We start from the raw sequence: 9829 nt of genomic DNA on the forward strand, positions 1-9829 counted from the left end.
GAGGCTACAGGACCTGAACCTGTTTCAGCCTTCACAAGAGAAGGCTGAGGGGGGACCTTGTGACCGTCTATAAACTCACTAGGGGGGACCAGAAGGGTTTGGGGGAGACCTTGTTTCCCCTAGCACCCCTAGGGATAACAAGGAATAACGGCCACAAGTTGTTGGAGAGTAGGTTTAGATTAGACATCCATAGGAACTACTTCACAGTTAGGGCGGCTAGGATCTGGAACCAACTTCCAAGGGAAGTGGTGCTGGCTCCTACCCTGGGGGTCTTTAAGAAGAGGCTTGATGCCTACCTAGCTGGGGTCATTTGAGCCCAGTTTTCCTCCTGCCCAGGCAGGGGGTCAGACTTGAAGATCTACAAGGTCCCTTCTGACCCTACTTCTATGATTCTATGATTCAATGACAAGGGCAATCAGACAGGGGCCACCATGTGTATTTGCACACATACACATGCACATGGCAGCCAAGCAGTGTGGAAAGCAGCTCCCACAGCTCCCTGCAGGTAATTCCCGGGGAGTGGGGGTGGAATTGAGTCCCTCACCACGACGGAGGGAGGGAGGGAGTTGGATAGGGCTGGGGACACTGCCCAGCTGGGGTGGTGCAAGGGGCCTGGGGCTTGGAGCCCGAGGTCAGGGTGGGAATGCACAGCCACAGGGCCTGGGTGGGGAGCAGGACAGAGCTTCAGGCTACTCGTCCAGAGTGCAGCGAAGGGGCTTATTCCCTGCCACTGCACATATTCCCAGGGGGGCTTGGGGAACACGTGCTCCACAGATTTGTGTGCAAGGCAAGGGTGCATACAGGCTGCCTGCTGTGAGGTTAGTGCTCCCCGCCCTGCTGCCCTCTCCCCCGGGGCCTCCATAGCCCAGTGAGCAAGACCCAGAGTGGCAGAGCCTGGCAGGGTGGGGAGGCTTGGTGCTACCACTGGGAGCCCCACACCGCCATGATGAGCCACCCCTTGCCCACCTGACAGCAATGGGGTGGCAGCTCAGAGTTCTGGCCCCCACTGCTGCCAGGTGGGCAAGGGGTGCTTTGCCATGGTGGCACAGGGCTCCCAGTGGTGGCATTGAGCCTCTCTGCCCGGCTCTGCTCTGCTGTGCTGGGTCCCGCTCACTGGGCCAGTGAGTCCTCCGGAGAGAGGGCAGCAGGACAGAGAGGCCCAAACCCACAGCAGGCAGCCTGCAGCTACCCACACCCTGGACTCCTCTTCAGCAGTGCCACCCATGAGGAAGGGAGAGCCGGGCTCCATGCTCCACTCTGGCCATAGCAGCTGCCGCTTCCCACAGGTGGCAGCCAGGGTTTGAGCACTGCTGAGGGGACCATGGGGATTCAGACCTGTGTTCCTGGCCCTGTAGCCCTGGCAGCTGGGGGCCCCCTCCGGCAGGGCAAGGGGGCAGGGAGCTACAGGTCTCAAGTGAGAGGAACCAGCAGGGCCAAGGGCTGTGGTTCAGGAGTGAGGGGCACTGACAGGGCTCAGGGGGCTGTGGGTTGGTGGTAAGAGGCAATAGCAGGGCTGGGGGGCCTGTGGGTCAGGAGCAAGAGGCAACAGCATGGGCAGGGGTATGACACCAGCATATCAGGAGGAGGGGAACTGCAGCTGGACCCATATCCTGGTGAGCTAAGGGGGAAGAGGGAGCTCTGATTTTCTATAATAAAAAAACCATAATCAAACACCAAAATATATAGGTATTTAGAATTTATTTTATTACAATGATTAAGGCATTAGCAGACTTCCAAACTGCTTTAAAATTATCAATATATCATTTCAACATTGTGTCCAACTGATACCTATATATATAGTGGTGTTTCATTTTAATTACAGAAAAACGCAGACTTGGGATTTTTTAATCAGAGAATGTTTTATATTTAAACAGAAAGAAACAGGATCCTTGCTCATAAGAGTCCAGTTTATGCATTAATTTCATGTTCATTATTAATAATTTAATCAGAATTTTGAAATGCAGAGTCAGTTGATCATTGTGACAAATGTATTAGCATACAGCGATTATCTTTTAGAGTGAATCCCTTATTCCACTGAAGTCTATGGGAGTTTTATCATTGATTTCAATAGGACCAAGAGGCATTACCCTCCAGGTTTTCTGAAATGTTGGTAAAACAGGTAACTTGTATTTGCTGTTTTCCTGAGAACATTGGCAGCAAATGATTTGTTATGTTCATTTAGGCTGAGATAAGGAACAGAGATGTAAAGAAGGATGTGGGGGACAGAGGAAGAGAGAAATCTGCTCCTTCACAGGATACATTGTACCATCACAAAAGTTCTCCTTCTTCCAGATGCTTGAGTTAGAGCTGGCAAAACTGCTGTACCAACAATAAATTGATAGAAATTGGGAGGAAGAGGGAAGGAGGGAGAAGTGTCCTGTTGATGTCATAATGACAAGCATGTCAGATATGCTTAGAAAAGGGAAATGAGATGTTAATAGATCCTGCTTGAATACAGAGATAGCTATGAGCGACAGGAGCCAGGACTTATGGCAGCTCTGCTGCTCAGCTGGCAGCAATTCTATAGTTCAGGTGATCAGTTAAACTGAACTATAATAGTATACTGTCATTAATAAATGGTCTGCTCCCACATCCCTAATTTTGCTCATTCCTGATGATGTAAATTGATAAAAATCTAAACAAATGCTTAAAATAAACACTGATATTATCCGTAAAAATTAGAAAAATACAAAAAACTAATTCTGCCATGTCTACTGAACATTGTCTGCCGCTGCGTAAGCTGTAGTTTGTGATACAGTAGTGCCACCTAGTGTTGGGTCCATGGTGGGATGCAACATAGTTTTGCCTAATGATGTCCTGTTCCTTTTAATAGTCTTAATAGTTTTCTTTATGTAAGAGTTTGTCTCTCTACACCTGATTTGTAAATTAAGGTAGAAATGTTAGTGCTGGCTCAAGGCTATCCTTGACTTCCAAACTGGTAAGTGCTACTAGGTTGCTTGGATCCTTCCAGGGAGAAAGACTGTCCTTTTTATTAACCATAAAAAGCAGAAAGCTGTAAAATACCATTTGCTTCAGTACTGGGACAGAGAGAGAACTGAATGTCATATGTATTATCATATATCCTTCCAGGTCAAGAGGCAGAGACTGTAAAAGCATGTTCGGCATTCACTTGTTCTATGCTACTGACATGTGATAAGGTGGTCTGTCCCCTTTGAAGAGTAAAGGGGCTCCAGCCCAGCCCTCCCCGTGGTCATTTAGGGGTCTAGGAGTAGGGACTACCTGGGGGCCTAGGCCATGGCAGAGGCAGACACAGAGACTGAAAACTTTGTGTAGGGAAAACTTGTGTCACTGCTTCTCTAAAGACCTTGGACAGTCTTGTAGGGCAGGGTTTCTCTGTCTCTTCCTCCCTCCCCATTGGCCCAACCAGGAGACACATATTTGCCTTCTCTCGTTCCAGCTCTGGGCTGGAAGGGTTAAATTGAAAATGGGTTACCTGAGAGAAACTGGATCTGGGCCACAGCTGTCCTGAGCTAGCGGTGCCCTGAAAGGAGGGCTGTGAGAGTCCTGAGCCTAGGTGCAGAGGTCTCTTTGCTTTATAGTACACAAGCCCAGAAGGGGGCTGTAGATTTCCTGGGTCTGAAGAAGGTGGGCGCACCTGAGAGTGCACAGGCCCTAAAGGAAATTCCTGAGTTTAGAAGATGGGGCTGGTCTGAATGAGCCTCCAGGCCCCAGGAGGAGTTTGGACTTGAAGTGCTAAGAAAAGTGCTGTGATCTGTTGAAGTAAATAAAAGGGAAAGGGAAGTGGGGAGCAAGTGTTCCTGTTCTACATACTTGGGCCTAGGAGCTACTTAATGCAGGCCCTGGTAGGCTTTGCTCTATTGAGTGAGGGCAATGACCTGCAAAGTCGTGCTGTGCCCTAGGAAGAAGCACATAGGAGTAATGTTTGCTATAGGGCCCTGGTGACTAGCATTTGTTTGTAGGGAAAAAAGTAGCAAGGCCGTAACTGTATTGTTGTGTTGGCAGATTTTGAAGTGGTGGTGCTATGTGTAGTAGTCATGCATTTCTTTTAGCATAAGCAAAGGTTTCATAGTTTCATAGTAGCTAGGGTCAGGAGGGACCTGAACAGATCATCTAGCCTGACCCCCTGCCACAGGCAGGAATGAATGCTGGGTTCACAAGACCCCAGACAGGTGATCATCCAACCTCCTCTTGAATTTGCCCAAGGTAGGGGCGAGGACCACTTCCCTGGGAAGTTGGTTCCAGATTTTGGCCACCCTAACTAAAATATTGCCTTCGGACCTCTAACCTAAACCTATTCTCCATCAGCTTATGACCATTGTTCCTCGTCACCCCAGGTGGTGCTGGGGAGAAAAGGGCTCTGCCTATTTGCTGTTGATATCCCCTGATGAGTTTGCAGGCAGCCACCAGGTCCCCCCTCAGCCTCCTCTTGCTGAGGCTGAACAGGTTCAGGTCCTTCAGTCTCTCCTCGTAGGGCCTGTCCTGCTGCCCTCTCACCAAGCGGATGGCCCTCCTCTGAAACCTCTCCAGGCTGGCCACATCCCTTATGAAGTGCAGCGCCCAGTACTGGACACAGTACTCCAACTGTGGCCTGATCAATGTCGCATAGAGAGGGAGTATCACCTCTCTGGACCAGCTTGAGATGCACCTTTGGATACATGACAAGGTATGGCTGGCCTTGCTGGCTGCAGTCTGGCATTGGCGGCTCATGTTCATCTTGGAGTCAATAATGACTCCGAGATCCCTTTCCACCTCTGTGCTTTCAAGACAGGAACTCCCCAGCCTGTATGTATGCTGTGGATTCCTTCTCCCAAGGTGCAGCACCCTGCATTTGTCTACGTTGAACCCCATCCTATTCTCGTCTGCCCACTTCTGTAGTCTGTCTAAATCTATTTGCAGCCTCTCTCTCCCTTCAAGTGTGTCCACCTCACTCCACATCTTAGTGTCATCAGCAAACTTGGACAACGTGCTTTCCACCCCCTCGTCCAAGTCACTGATGAAGATGTTAAACAGTGCAGGCCCGAGGACCGAGCCCTGGGGTTCCCCACTGCTCACATCTCCCCAGGTTGAGTACAACCCGTATGCCACTACTCTCTGGGTGCACCCCAGGTTAGGCTATGATGCTTTCAACTTGAGTGCTCAGAAAAACTGAACTGGGCCCAGGCTCACCTGACAGGCCCTTGATATTGTCTGTCTGTATTTCCTCGCTTCCTTTCTGCTGGCTGCTTTACTGTGGCATTTTCTCAGATGTTTTTTTCCCCTTATTTGGTCCATTTCTTCTTGTTCCTCCCTGATTTTGCTCCTGGCTGTGCTAGCTTGCTGCTATAACTCTTGGCTCTGGGGAGAACTTGGCCAGGTGGTATTGTCAGTAGTACAACTGCCTGCTAATACCTTGGGTCCTTCTTCCCAGTATGAGAAAAATAAATGATGACCCAATACACATCAGCTATTGGATGGACCAGCATTAGCGTTGCCAGCCCTCTCAGACTGGTCAAGAGTCTACCGAAATCAGCATTGATCTCCCGGTAACTATTGAAAGCTATCCAGGAGGCTGATATTGTGAACGTGTTGAACAGTACAATTAATGACTAGTGGTGCACCAATACATCGGTCCCTTATCGGATTGGCACCGATATAAGGAAAATTGACAGTATCAGCAATCAGCTTTTTTTGGCTGATGTGGCCAATAATGGGGCTGATAAATACACCATGCTTGATGTGTGCAGCCGCAGCACAGCACACAGGCAACCAGGAGTGCAGCCCAGCAGCATGGAGAACAGCTGGATCTGGCTCTCAAGTCTGTCATAAGGAAAGGGGCATGGGAAGGGGGTGCAGATCAAGACCCCAGCAGTGAGGGAGGGAGTGGGGATTAAGGCCCCAGCCCCACTCCCTTCCTCACCACGGGGGCCTCAATCTGCCCCCCCACCTCCACCACTCACCCTTTCCCCCACAACAGACTTACCAGCTAAACGCTGCTCTCCAAGATGCCTGGCTGCATATCAGCAATCAGATCGGTACTGGCCAATATGGCTCATTAAAAATCGTTTATCAGTATCAGCCCAAAAAATCTCTATCAGTGTACCCCTATTCATGACTTTATGTCATGTTGGAAAACAAAATCTCCCAAAATAGCTTCAGTCAGAGTTGGCAATGGAAACCCTAACCAGCATCCCCATCACTGTGGCCATCTCCACATGAAAAAAAGAAGCATCACAAACAAATTACTTTAACTTTGGAATTTTTTTTCCTAAAAAGAAAAAAATATATTCTCTGTTGTTACTATGGAGAGATCAGAGCCTATAGCCTCCATGTGGGGCTAAAAGAGAAGATTTGGATGTTTGTAGGGAGACATGGGACACTCAGTAAATGGCATTTTTATCATTGCTGGAGTACTGAACCAATGCTCTAGCGTGGCACTGTGGTGTAGTGACCTCAAAGACTTTTGTAAGCCCCTGGTTTCTTTCCTCGTAAAAACAGATTAATGTGTTTGCATGAAGCTAGATGGCGCTGTGCTGCAAGTAGTGATGCTCATAATGTACAACGTGGCAGTTTTGTGAATTCTATTATTACTAAGCCAGAAAAAAGTATTTGGAAATGCTGCACAAAAGGTGAGCAATGAAACTGTAGTTCCTGACTGTTTCTGATTTGTTTAAGATCTCGCACCTCCTGGCCTCCTAATCAAACTCCAGTGCAGATCATTGTGTTTGACCTGATTAAAAGTCCCTTTAGTTGTCTACTAAACTATAGGGGAAAACTAATGGTTAAACAGTTTCTACCTCCCACTTCAAAGGTTGGTGCATTTCAAAAAAAGGGATAAATTCTGCTGTCTTAAGGACATGTCTACACTGCAGTCTGGGGTTCATGTAGATGTACCTAAACTAGCTTTAAGTTAGCTCACTTGGGTGCCAATGTATCTACAGCAATAGGAAGTTCAGTATAGGCCAGCTGCTGAATATTTATCTCAAGGCCTGAGCAAGCTTTGCAGCCCATGCTGAACTAGGTACTCCTGGCACCTGTCCTGTTATTTGTACCAGTTTTAAAGTGAGTTCAAGTATGACCGCATAAGCAACCATTGTGCTCCTAGGCTGCAGTATAGACTTGCCCTCAACGAAAGTTCAGATATGGGATAGAGGAGCCCCCTGCACACACAGAGCTATCCAAGGCTTCCTGGGCTGCATCAGCCATAAATAGCTGGCTGTGGCCCAAGTATCTTAGTTATAATTCTACTTCTTGGGGAGTGGGGCATGGAAAAGGAAGGAGGGAAAAAGATTAGAAAAGAAATCCCCAGTTGAGAAGTGGAAATTGAGCTGCTCATCAATGACATACAAGATGGCATAAATAAATTCTCCATTACCTGACTGCTCTAAAAGCCTCTGGAAATGAGGCCTGTATATAGTTAAGCACTAAAACCCAATGACATCATTTTTCAGAGATGCAGATTCCTCTAATGAATATAAGTGAAAGCTAAAGGTATTTAGCAATTTCAAAAATAAGATCTGTTGGCATATAACTTGTAGAAGTGTGATTACTTTTGCCTAAGTTAATTGTCTGAGGTCACACAAGAAAGCTGTTACCATGCTAGGAATATAGCCTGGATTCTCTAGTAGAGACCTATGCTTTAGCCACAAAAAACACCTTGCAGAATCTACTTGGTATGTAATATTAGTCCTGCCTGTCTCTTACCAGCAGAAAGCAGATGGGGTATAGTTTCTGTGATGTTCATGAGCAGGTGGCTTTCCACAAGCACTATATTTCTCTAAAAGAGTCCATTGATCCTTAAGCAATGAAACCAAATGTACTCAGCCACGTGAGCCAGAAATATTTTAACAGGGAGGTCTCCTGACTCTTGCAGATACTCCAGAAACATCCAAAGATATTCTCTTTCTTGTTCTGACCTTTTTAGTTGAGTGTTGACCTTTTAATCATTGATTTGACAAGCAGTAATATTATTTGAGTTAACGCAAAGAAGTTGAGTAGACTAGACCCTGACCAGAGTCTTTCTGATACTGAGTCACTTTTATTTAAGATATATTCCCAGACATTTTCAGTTGGCAATTTTCTGTGACATCATCAATACTACTAACGGAGCCTTCAAAATCTTCCTCCCGAATCACATTATTTTTTGGTTCATTTTGGTTTTATTTGCTTTCGTGCTGTATTCTGATTCTTTACAGCCTTTCCTCTATAAATGGAAGTCTTTCCCCCACCCCCTTTATTGAAAGTGAAGATTCCAGGAGCAGAAGCTTTAGGAAACAAGAGTTGACATTACCATACTAGAAGGGGATGAAATTGAAAGGCAAGAGGAATCCATGACAGCCTAGGTAAGAGTGTAATGGTACTTGACTACCTCAGAGGTGACTGGAAAGCATAACTGGTGTCCATAACCTGCTTTGAGATCCTTACATGACGAGAGCTGGGCATAGAATGACCTTGAAATTGCCAGATTTGCCCTGCCTTTTTACAAAATAGCTCACTGTAGACTTAAGTTGCTGAAAATAGAACTAAAGTTGGGGATTGAAAGAGTCTGTTTAGGGCTGGCAGAGGTTGGTGTGCATTATGTTTTGTTTAAATTACATGCTTTGTACCCAGGGAATGTAATGCTGGCTGTATTCCATGCATTAAAGCATGAATAAATAGACATTACTGTACATTCATAGCAAAAGATGTTGCTTCTAATGGCATTTTCTTTCTCATTCTTAATAGCAGAAAGCTATTGCTTCTCTTAGGCATCACTATTTGACCAGGGCAAAATTTCCTAGTCTTGGTGGGGTCTCTGGTTGCTATTATAAAGGTCAACAGGCTATGGTGCTACATGCACAAGCATCATAGCCAATAGCTATGTGGGAGGAGGGGACACAGAGTCCTCCCACCTGTTTGTGTGTACTAAGCAAATGATTTAGACTATAACCTATGATGTGATTTTTTTCATGGAAATAAGGAAACTAATACTTCTCCCTGTACAGTTAATAGAAGCTTTCACGTAACTATAAATAACACCGTGTGAACCTGTGAACGTAGGCTTCAGGGTGGGAAATTTAGCATACAAAAGTGAACTATGTGTTAACCACTGCCCTTTAACACTACAGTCTTATCTTTTTCTTCCCATCCTTCTAAAATAGCATGTGAACCTGGAAATTGAACATGCAGACAATGCACAAAATATGGAAATATAAAACACAATGATCAGAGCAGCAACCCTCTTTTGGTATGCAGAAGGACTGAAAAATGGGAAACAATGCACAGAAATTCCTAAGTGGATACGTATCACTCAGGTCTCCCCTTAACAAATGGGAACCAACACTTTCGCATGTGCAAAATATCTGATCAAAGGAGTTATTTGAATAAGTTTTTAAAGGATCAGCTTTTGCTGAATGCAGAAATAGCATTCTTCTACTTCTCATCATGACTGAGCAAGTTCAGATGTGGGCTGGCTTTTCAGAGAGGGTCTAGCAGACACCTGTTGCCAGCAGGCTTGACCACAAACTAGATATGTTTGTAAAAATAAAGCAATCTTTCTGTTGCCAAGAGAACAGCACAAATCTTGGTTTCAAACCAACCCCAGCCTTGACTACTTTGCACTCCTTTTCAACATCTGCTGAATTTGAGTTTACTCCTAGAAATGCATCATGCTGTTGGAACAAATTCTGCAGTCTGTTACAAACATGCAGCTCCAAAGGGGTTAGATGGGTGTAACTGAGAGCTGATATGGGACCAGGGTCCTAGACCAGTGTTCTATCAGTGCTAGAAATAAAAGCAGAATACTTGTGAGCACATTTTGTCATTTTTTGCTTCCCTCAGATAAGTTAGAAGACCGAGCAGTTACTTAGGCCAAAATTTTCAAGTGCAATTA

Source organism: Alligator mississippiensis, chromosome 8 (assembly GCF_030867095.1).
Source record: "Alligator mississippiensis isolate rAllMis1 chromosome 8, rAllMis1, whole genome shotgun sequence".
Lineage (NCBI taxonomy): Eukaryota > Metazoa > Chordata > Crocodylia > Alligatoridae > Alligator > Alligator mississippiensis.